Consider the following 9,798-nt stretch of genomic DNA (forward strand, 5'->3'; position numbering starts at 1 on the left):
TAGCGGTAAATTATGTACCCACATCAGAATTGGTTCAGCAATATCCATACTTATGGAGACAAGATGAAATGAAGTATTTAGGAGTATGGATTAAAAATGATTCTGGTGTGGCAGCTAAGGATATGTGGGAAGAGACTAAACAAAAGATAATACAAAAACTGAGAAAACTGAAGCTGTTATATGGATATGAATAGTAAGATACAAGCAGTTAAAATGTTTAGTCCCTTTAGTCTTGTAAATAGGTCAGGCATATTTTTATCAGCCAGAGGAGAAGTGGATAGCAATAAAGAGCTGAAGGATTTTATCTGGGAGGGGAAGACATTGTGTCATGTGGGATAAGCTTATTCTATCAATAGAACAGAAAGGCTTGGGATTACCTGAGTTAAATGGAGTGTTTTAGAGCAACACAGTTAAGGCTCTTATATGTAGCATAAGCAGAAAACTATAATTCAAACTGGAAAGAGATGGTGATGAAACAGGGGGAGCTGAAGTAACAGGGAGAGACTAGGATTTTGGATGCAGACTTTTAAGGTGAACAATAATCATACAGAATATTATATTCATAAAGTAGCAGAAGGTCTTCTAAGAACTAAGCCAACATGGAAATAGAGAAAGGAGAGAGTGCTGATAAGGTGACTGAAATTAGGGATACAGACAATAGGCAAGAAGGGGCAGGGATATATTGGAGAAAACTGGCAAAGCAACCAAGGTATTGGGAGCAAATAACTAAAGAGGGAAAGGTAATAGAATGGTAGGTGCCAAGAACTTATTTGGACTGCAGGCTAGAGATTTAAGTCCATATCAAGGATTGATATCAGCATATAGGCAAAGAGAAAGAAGTAGGGGGGTCCTGAATGAAAGACCAGCACTGGTAGAGTTATTAGTAGAATCTAGAATAGAAGTTGTCATTAATAAATGAATAATTAGTAGAGCATATAAAATATTACATAATAACTGAGAATCACTCAGAGGCTGTTAAGAAGGGTTGAGAAGAGGGGACTGAATAAGCAGTTCACAAAGAAACAATGGGTGGGGGGATATATGTATGTCTCCCAAACATGCAACAAAATGTATGATTTAGGATCTTTGCCTGAAAGTGCTGGCATAGGTATTTTTATACTCTAAACAGACTCCAAAGAATTTTTCCTCGGGTAGACAGCAAATGTTGGAGGTGTAATGGGGATGAAAGTGGTAACTGGGAACATATTTTGTGGGAGTGTAATGAGTTGGCAGATTTTAAAGCTTCACTGCAGACTGCTCTGTTAGAGATGCTGGGTAAACTTTTGAACTACGAAACAGAATCAGAATTGTCTAGACATAGTAAGGCCCAGCTGAGTCCTAATTATGATGATTGGCAGAAAAAGCAATTACTAGAAAATGTAAATCAGCCTAAATCAACTTTACTAGAAGAAGAGGAGATAGTAACCGAGATAAACAACTGGAAGTGGGAACTTCAGAAAAGAGTAGGAACAAATTATATAGAAAAAATGGGAAATGTTGGATCAATACATGCAGAGAAGTAACAAGGTTTAAAATAAGTCAGGATCTCAGAGGGCTTTGTAATGGTTGACTAACAATGACTAGATATATTAAAAGTGAAGTCCAATGTTTGCAGCTAAAGTTGTGTTGGCACAGTTTGGGATGTATAATTTTGCAACTGCGATTGTACCTCTATAGTTTATTTTCATTTATATAACTGTAACATTGCCTATGTTATACATGATAATTTAATAAAGATGTTTCTTGTTTAAAAAAAGCCTAACCAATATCCTGCATCACTATTCTCCCAGCAGACTTCTTCGCTTTACTGGTAAAACACTACTGTCACTGTATCAAACAATATCACAGAAGATTCCTTGTACTCCTCCAATCTCTCTCAAAATGGAATTCCATTCCTCTTAGTCTGACTAGTTGTGGTTTAAAGGACTTTGTGTTTCAAGTAAAGAACATGGCCTTGAAAACTAACGGAACATGATTATGCTCCTGTACCTCTCACAGATGACCTTCCTACTGGTCTAATACCTGTACAGTATCTTTTGTGCTCTGAGTTAACAAAAAATTATCCAGATACCCCTATTTTTTTTTCTCAGACTCTGCATGCCCTTATTCTGCAATATTTTAACTTTTTGAGAACCTCTCTAAATACTACTTTTTTTAATTTTTATTTTTCTTTTATGCTATCCTGTTTTAAACTTAGTTTTTCATTTTATCACACACTTTTATCTTAGTTGTTATTGGTGCATAATCTGAAATGGTTATTAGATGTGTGGGTGAAGCTTTCAATTAAATGAGCATGTTCCTGTGTAATTATAATCTGCCTAGTCTAGCCAAATTCCTACTACTGAATTCATGTCATCCATACTAAATATTTTCTTATATTTCTTCAGCAATCTACCCTTTGTTATAGCAAAACAACAGTTCTAGGTGGAATATAAGTACATGTCAGTATAATCCTCTCCCTTAAAACCACAAAGTACTGGAACAAGTGAAAGAAGGGTCAAATCATAAACTTCTTCAGACAATACATTGCAGTTCAACTCACGTTTAAATACATAATAAAAAAAGGAGTCAACCAATCAACAAATGAAAAACATTGATTAGATTAATAACAAGTACATAATCCTCTCCCTTGCCGGTAGCCCATTACTGCTACAAATCTACCATTACTGTTTTTTTCCTCTTCCATCTCTATCTTCTTCTTTGTCACCGATATTCTAAATATCTTGCACAGGCTTTTACTCACAGACTACTAGAACCATTCAGCCTCCCAATGGAACCTATGTCTACTCATCTAAATATACCTGCCCATTCCAAACGGTTATAAATATCTCTGTAGTACTACTGTTTTCTGTCCTTCCCTGCTTATTCTCCCTCTGTCCACTCACCTTCATACTTCCTCTCCCTTTCTGCACAGATTTAATAGTTTATGGTCTAGCTTTTCTGCAGCAATGACTAGCATTTGATCTATCACTCTGCGCTGTATTATTAGCACTATTGATAGCTTATTTTACTTCATTTGTAACTTCTATATACTGTCTGTGTTATGTCCATATTATATGATTTTATATTCATTCAATTGCTTATTTCTAAATGTTGTGCAAACTATTATTTTGTCTTGATGCAGGAGCTTTTCCCCGCAGGCCTCTGATGAAAAGGCTAGGCTTCATACACAGTTGGGCTATCCCAGTACCAGTAAACAAATGCAATTGATAAATAAATTTTAATAAATAGTCTCTCTCTCCTTAAGCAGTAGAAGTGTTTCACTGCATTCAGCAACTTTACTGAAATGTACCCCAGGAATGCTTTCATCATCCCTTGTAGCCATTTTAATTGCAGTCATGAAAGTACATTAACTGGAGGTAACGTCCTTTACAGCCCTGCCTTCTGATAGGATTCGCTAACTAGCAGAGAGACAATATGAGCAGACAGCTGATGTGTCAGAAAAGGAAATAAATAAAACTGGAAGATCCTTATCAAGTGAAAATATTCTAAAACAGACTTGCAGCATTCAATTTTTCTTCAGATCCATAGCAGCATCCAGGTTCCTTTATAGCTAACTGTAATATAATGGAGACAAATGGAAGCCTTACTCAGTATTTTCAGACATTTGACACCCTGAAGTAAAATTTCAAGAAACACTTAATTTTTATTTGTCCACTAATGCATTTGTATATGCTGAAGGTTTGTGTACTATTTCATAAATCTTTGTATCAGTAGGTTGGGTAAAAAACTCCCGCTCCACACTCCACTTCCACCCCCTAGTCCCTTCTCCACCTCCACCCCTACTCTTGGGTCCTGTGCCACTTTTCCAGTATTGTCAGTTTGTTCTCTGAGAGCATTTTTCTTCAGTAACTCTTAGATGTCCTTCCATTCACTGGTTGAAGTATTGTTTATATCTGGGAGTCACTGCCTCAGGTAGCCCAGTGTCTGGCCAGTATACAAAAGCCTACTGGTATAGCATAGGGATTAAGGTGATATCTGGACATACCATCCTTTGCTGCTAGATGGATGATCGAGAGATGCATTTAGACTGGCAGCAAAGAAGCTCTGAGGATGGTACGTTTGAGCACCTACATCTTTGCCATCAGCCCAAATGCATCTTTCGTTGGTCTGAACACCTGTGTCCTGTTTGCTTGTTTCAGGCCATTACAGATAAGTACCCCATTGGGGTTTTGTTTTTTATTGACTTTTGGTTGCTTCTGGGAGTTCGTCAGCCAGAAAGGGTAAATGCCAATGTGGGAGACAGATTCACCATAAAGACCACCACAAATAGTGTTTATTTTGCCTAGGTGCCTCTCATGACCATACAACCTGTTCTGTCAGGCTTTCATACCAAAGACCCTGTGTAGTAGGCTTTCTTCCCTTGCTTGTATCTGGAGAATCAGTGACTTGCCTTCCATGGTATCCTTAGAGAGAAGGTTATCAGCTGTTATGGAAGAAGGTTAAGAAACTAAGACCAGGATCTTCTGCTGTCCAGCCTCCACTAGACGTTTCTCCCAAGGTCAGCGAGAACCCGGAGGATCACTCAGCTTTGTCTGATTTCTCCGTTGCATCTATGTTGGTGGCCAGCAGGGATTCGGCTTTCAACACTTCCGAAGAGGTTATGCAGACGTCTGTTTCAGATGCTCAGGGGGAGCCATGGTTGATTATTTCTAAGGGGTCTTTGGGTGTTCCTCAGATCTTGGTTAAGGAAGAGGTCCCCTACTACTGCTACTGAATGCCATCCTGCGTCACAACTTTCTAAGTTTTACAGCGTAGATGCCCCGTTAAAGAAGAAACAAAAAAGCTAAACATGTTTCTCCTGTTCCTAGGGATCCACAGAGTGAGTGGCAAGTCTTCACTCAAGGTTTGTTTAATGCTTTGATGGCATTGAAACCTCCTCGGGATTTTCTATTCCAGCTCCCCTTTGGTCCTCTACTCCCCTTAAAAGACCCAAGAAAGAGAATTCCTCTAAGGAGGAGTTGGATTCTGATGAGGAATCCCTTGCTTACTTTTCCCAAATTCCTTTTTCTTTGGGATATGGGTCTGAGGAAGAGGAATCTAACACTCCTGATGCTCCCTTTGAAGAAGTTTATTTTGTGGGCACACTCTCCAGGCTCATGGAGTTTATTTTTAATGGGATTGTGCTCAGGTCTCTGAAATTCATAAGAGGTACTGTGAATTGCTGCAGATGGAATCTCCAAAACCTTCTATTTCTCCTGTTTTGGTTGCTTTGTTGGATGCATTTTCCAATGCCTGTAAAGCTCTTGATTCTCTGTCCCCTGCTCCTAAGAAGCCTGATAGGTTCTATAGGGTGCCTGAGGGATAACTTTTTGTACAAATGTTCTGCTGTTGATCCCTCAGTGGTGTCTGTAGCCTCTGATAAGCCCTCTCATTTGCTTCCTTTGCCCAAGTTATTGCCTTCTGATAAAGACAGCAGAACCATGGAAAGGCTAGGGAAGAAGGTTTACACCTTTGCTACCTTAGCTTTTAGGTCCATTAATTATCAGATCCATATGTCCAGGTACTTGTTTACTCTTTTCTCAGGCTTGTCAGCTTATTTCTGATCTCCCCGACTCTTAAGGGTAACATTTCTGGTTTTTACTTGTTGGGGACTTCCTCACAAATGGTTCATCATTCCATCAAGTGTAGTTATGATGCAGCAGATACCTTTTCTAGGGCTGCTGCTTTTGGTTCAGTGATGAGATATTCTTGACTTCGGCTTCAGCCATTGCCTGATGATATCAAGGCTAAGTTGATGGATGCTGCTCTTATTAATAAACATTTGTTTTGCAGAAGCTGCTGCTGGTTTAAGTCACTTCAGGATAAGGCGAAGGCCTTACAGGAACTGAAACATGTGCTTGTCTCGCCTGTGCAAAAGTTCAGAGAAACTACCCCAATAAGTCAGTGGTTATTCATAGGCAATCTTGCCTTCTACTAAGGGTAAAAAGAATGGTAAGCAGGCTCCTCCTGCTAAGGCTACTCAACTTCAAACTGAAGTCTTTTTTTCTGATAAACCAGATGCTGCCTGACTGTCCATCTCTTCCCAGCCACATTCCTCTCTCTCTTCGCCTTTCTCTCTCTCTCACTGGCTTCAGATTACTCAGGATTCTTGGGTTCTGTCAATTATTTGCCAGGGGTATCGCATGGTGTGGAAATCCCATCCCCTTTTATGGGCAATCTTCAACCTCCTCGGGAACAACTCGCTTTTTTCCCAGAGGTACTTTGAGACCTTTTGACTCTGGGTACTATTCAGAAGGTGCCTGTGTCCCAAAGGAGGAGGGGTTTTTACTCCAGAATGTTTCTAGTACCCAGAAAAGAGGATACTTGGAGAACAGTTCTAGACCTCTTTCATCTAAACACTTTCCTGAAGGTGCTCACTTTTTTCAAATGTTGTCCCTTTGGACTGTTTCCTGTCTTACTTCCTCAGGCCTATATGGTGTGTCTGGATCTCAAGGATGATTATCTCCATATTCCAATCCTTCCCCCTTTCAGGATATTTCTGCATCTATATGCTGCTTCCTGGCATTTTCAGTTCTCTGCTTTGCCCTTTGGCCTTTCTGCTGCAGCAAGGGTATTCACTAAATGCATTGCTCCTGTGATTGCTTTTTGCAGGCTTTAGGGGATCCATGTATTTCCTTATTGGATGACCTACTGATTCAGGCTTCCTGTTGCAAGAACCTCATTATGCCATTTCCCTTCTTCAGAGCCTGGGGTTCACAATGATCTTCAGCATGTCTTTCACTGGGGAGTGTGCCTTTCTGGGTTGCAGGATTCAGATGGTGCCTATGCTGACATCTCTCCCTCCTCCCAAGGATTTAACTCTCATTTCCTTCTTTCATACTCTTCCTGTGGCCTCCTGTACTGCCAGAAAGTTTCTGAGGGCTCTGAGGTTCATGGTATCTACTATCCCTATGCTCCCTCTGGCCAATTTCCACATGAGAAAGTTTCAGTGGTTCCTGAAGTCATTTGGCTTCAACATGCTCATCTTCTAGAATTTATAGTTCCTCTTCTACCTTGTCTCAAGAAGGAACTTCAGTGTTGGATGCAACAGTTGTCTTTAAACCCAGGGGTCCCTCTCATCCCCCTCTTCCCTCTCAGGATCTGTTCACAGATGCTTCAGACATGGGATGTGGAGCATTTTTTGGTTCCCTAAAGGTGCAAGGGGGTGTGGTCACCTATTCAACAGACAGACCACATCAATGTTGAAGAGATGAGAGCCCTTCTGCTGGCTGTTCAAGCTTTTTATCCTCTCTTCTCCCGAGGACCTCGCAAGATATTCACAGACAATACCACAGTGGTGTGGTATATTAACAGAGAGGAACAACATATTACCTTCTTTGCTGGTATGGGATCTTGCTATACAGTGTCAAGTTACTCATCGGGCAGTTTACATTCCTTCAGGTCAAAACATTGTGGCACACACTCTGAGCTAGTCCTTAACTCAGTCCCACGAATGGATACTTCACAGGGATGTGTTTCTAGACATTGTCCACCAGTGGGGTACTCCTCAAGTAGATCTATTTCCCTCCCCTCTGAATAGGCAACTTCCTCTATTTTGTGCCAGAGTCCCATATCCTGTGGTGTGGAAGGTTGATGCCCTCTCTTTTTGTAGAAGGGGATGTTTCTTTATGCATTCCCTCCCCTTCCTCACTTTCCAAAAGTCCTGTTCAAAATTCAACAGAAAACTCCCAAAGTCTTGTTGGTGACTCTTCTGGCTGAGCTAGCATTGGTTCCCTCTTCTGCGTTTAGCCAAGGGCAATCATCACAAGTTATCTCACATAGTGGACCTACTCACACAAGACAAAGGATCTCTCATCCATCCCCACCTGTCCACTCTTCAACTAACAATGTGGGTGATAAGATTTTGATTCGACATAGACTCTTTTTCCTGAGGACGTGCTAAGGGTCCTGCAGGAGGCCAGAAAACCCAATATTAGGAAATCTTACTTATCCAAACAGAAGACGTTTTCTATTTGCTGTCTCTCTTGTAAGTTGGACCCCCTTACTGTGGATGTTCCTGTGGTGTTCTCTCTCATGTGAATTGTTCAATGCTGGTTAAACCTGTTCTTCTATTCAGGCCCACTTATCCGCTTTCTCTGCTTGTCTGCCTTTATCTCCTCCTTTAACTTCCATATTTGAAGCTTAACAATTCCTTAATGGTGTCCTTCATATTAGGCCTTCAGGAAGCCTGTTTCCTCCTCCCTGGGATCTTCATTTTGTTTTGTAGAAGTTGACTCTGGCTCCTTTTGAGCCTGCTGCTTCAGCTTCCTTGCAGCATTGCTCTTGGAAGACTGTTCTTTTGTTGGCCCTTACGTCTGCCAGACAGGTGTCTGAGTTTCAAGCCCTTATGGCTTGTCCTCCTTTTTTGGTGTTTCATAAGGGACAGGGTGGTGGTGTGTACTAATCCTTCATTTATGCCCAAGGTGGTTAATGAGTTATCAATCAGTCTTTTCTTTTTCTACTTTTTCTTCCCTCTCTGCAATCTGACAACTCTGATCTTATTTGGATAAGACTAAATCTATTAGAAAATATGATCAGTTGTTTTATTGTTCATCCTAGGTCTCTAGTTCTAGCTGTATCCAAACAAACAATTTCTTCTTGGATCTCCAAAGCTACCTCTTTTTGTTCCTTTCATGGTAAGAGCCTTCCTTCTTCTGTAAAGACACATTCTACTAGAGCTGTGGCTTCTTCTAGTGCTTTTTTCAAGGAGTTGGATACTAACTGTGTTCTTTAAGCAGCTACCCGGACTTATGTGCATACTTTTATCAAGCACTACAAGTTGGATGGAATCTCTACAGCTATTGCTGTTTTTGCTAGAGCCGTCCTTCATGGATTCCTAGAAGGCTCTGCTGGTCCTTCCTCCTTGAGTTTGGCACTCTCCCAGATGGAAGGAATACTATAACAACTGAATGGAAGGACATAGTACAATTGTATAAAATCTTACCATAACACTAGATGTCCTTTCCTTCACTGTTGCAGTATTCATTCCCTCACTCCTCCCCCTAGTCCATTTCCCTCCTGGATGTACTGGTTACCTCTTGGTTGTCCTTGGAATGGTGCTCGTACTGGGGCAATCCATTCTGTAGATGGTATATCCGCACCTCCCCTTTATGCCCTACACTATGCAAGGAGCATATGTGTGACATTCGGTGTACCTTAAAGTAACAGTAGGCTTTGGTAGACTAGCCGGACGTTGGTCTACCCCAGGCAGGGGATGCCTTTAGTAATGAATACTGCAACAGTGAAGGAAAGGACATCTACTGTTATGGTAAGATTTTACACAACTGTACTTGATATCCTGTAGTGCTCACACAGTTTTTTCTGCATCTTCATAAAATCCTCGCATGCACCTACTGCTAGAACTGTTGTTTTGGAGCTTACATTTTTGGGAGAAATGATCAGCATTCAGCAGGGAGTACTACTTAGGAGGTGAGGACTGGAACTTGATTTGCAAAAGTGAGGATGTATTTGGGGGGCTAGAAAGGAAACTATAACAAAGGGTAGATTGCTGAAGAAATATAAGAAAATATTTAGCATGGATGACATGAATTCAGTAGTAGGAATTTGGAGAGAATTTTCATATTACTCCCCAAGGTGCAATAACTGGGCTAGACTAGGCAGAAATTATATTTCACAGGAACATGCTCATTTAATTGAAAGCTTCACCACACATCTAATAACCATTTCAGATTATGCACCAATAACAACTAAGATAAAAATGCAGGGCAATGAAGTACAAGTCAGATACTTCCCTACCTACCTGTTAAAAATAGAGAAATATAAGGAATGGGTACTGGAAATTATTCAAGAGTTGAT

Source organism: Protopterus annectens, chromosome 13.part0 (genome assembly GCF_019279795.1).
Source record: "Protopterus annectens isolate FY-2018-M chromosome 13.part0, PAN1.0, whole genome shotgun sequence".
Taxonomy (NCBI): domain Eukaryota; kingdom Metazoa; phylum Chordata; order Ceratodontiformes; family Protopteridae; genus Protopterus; species Protopterus annectens.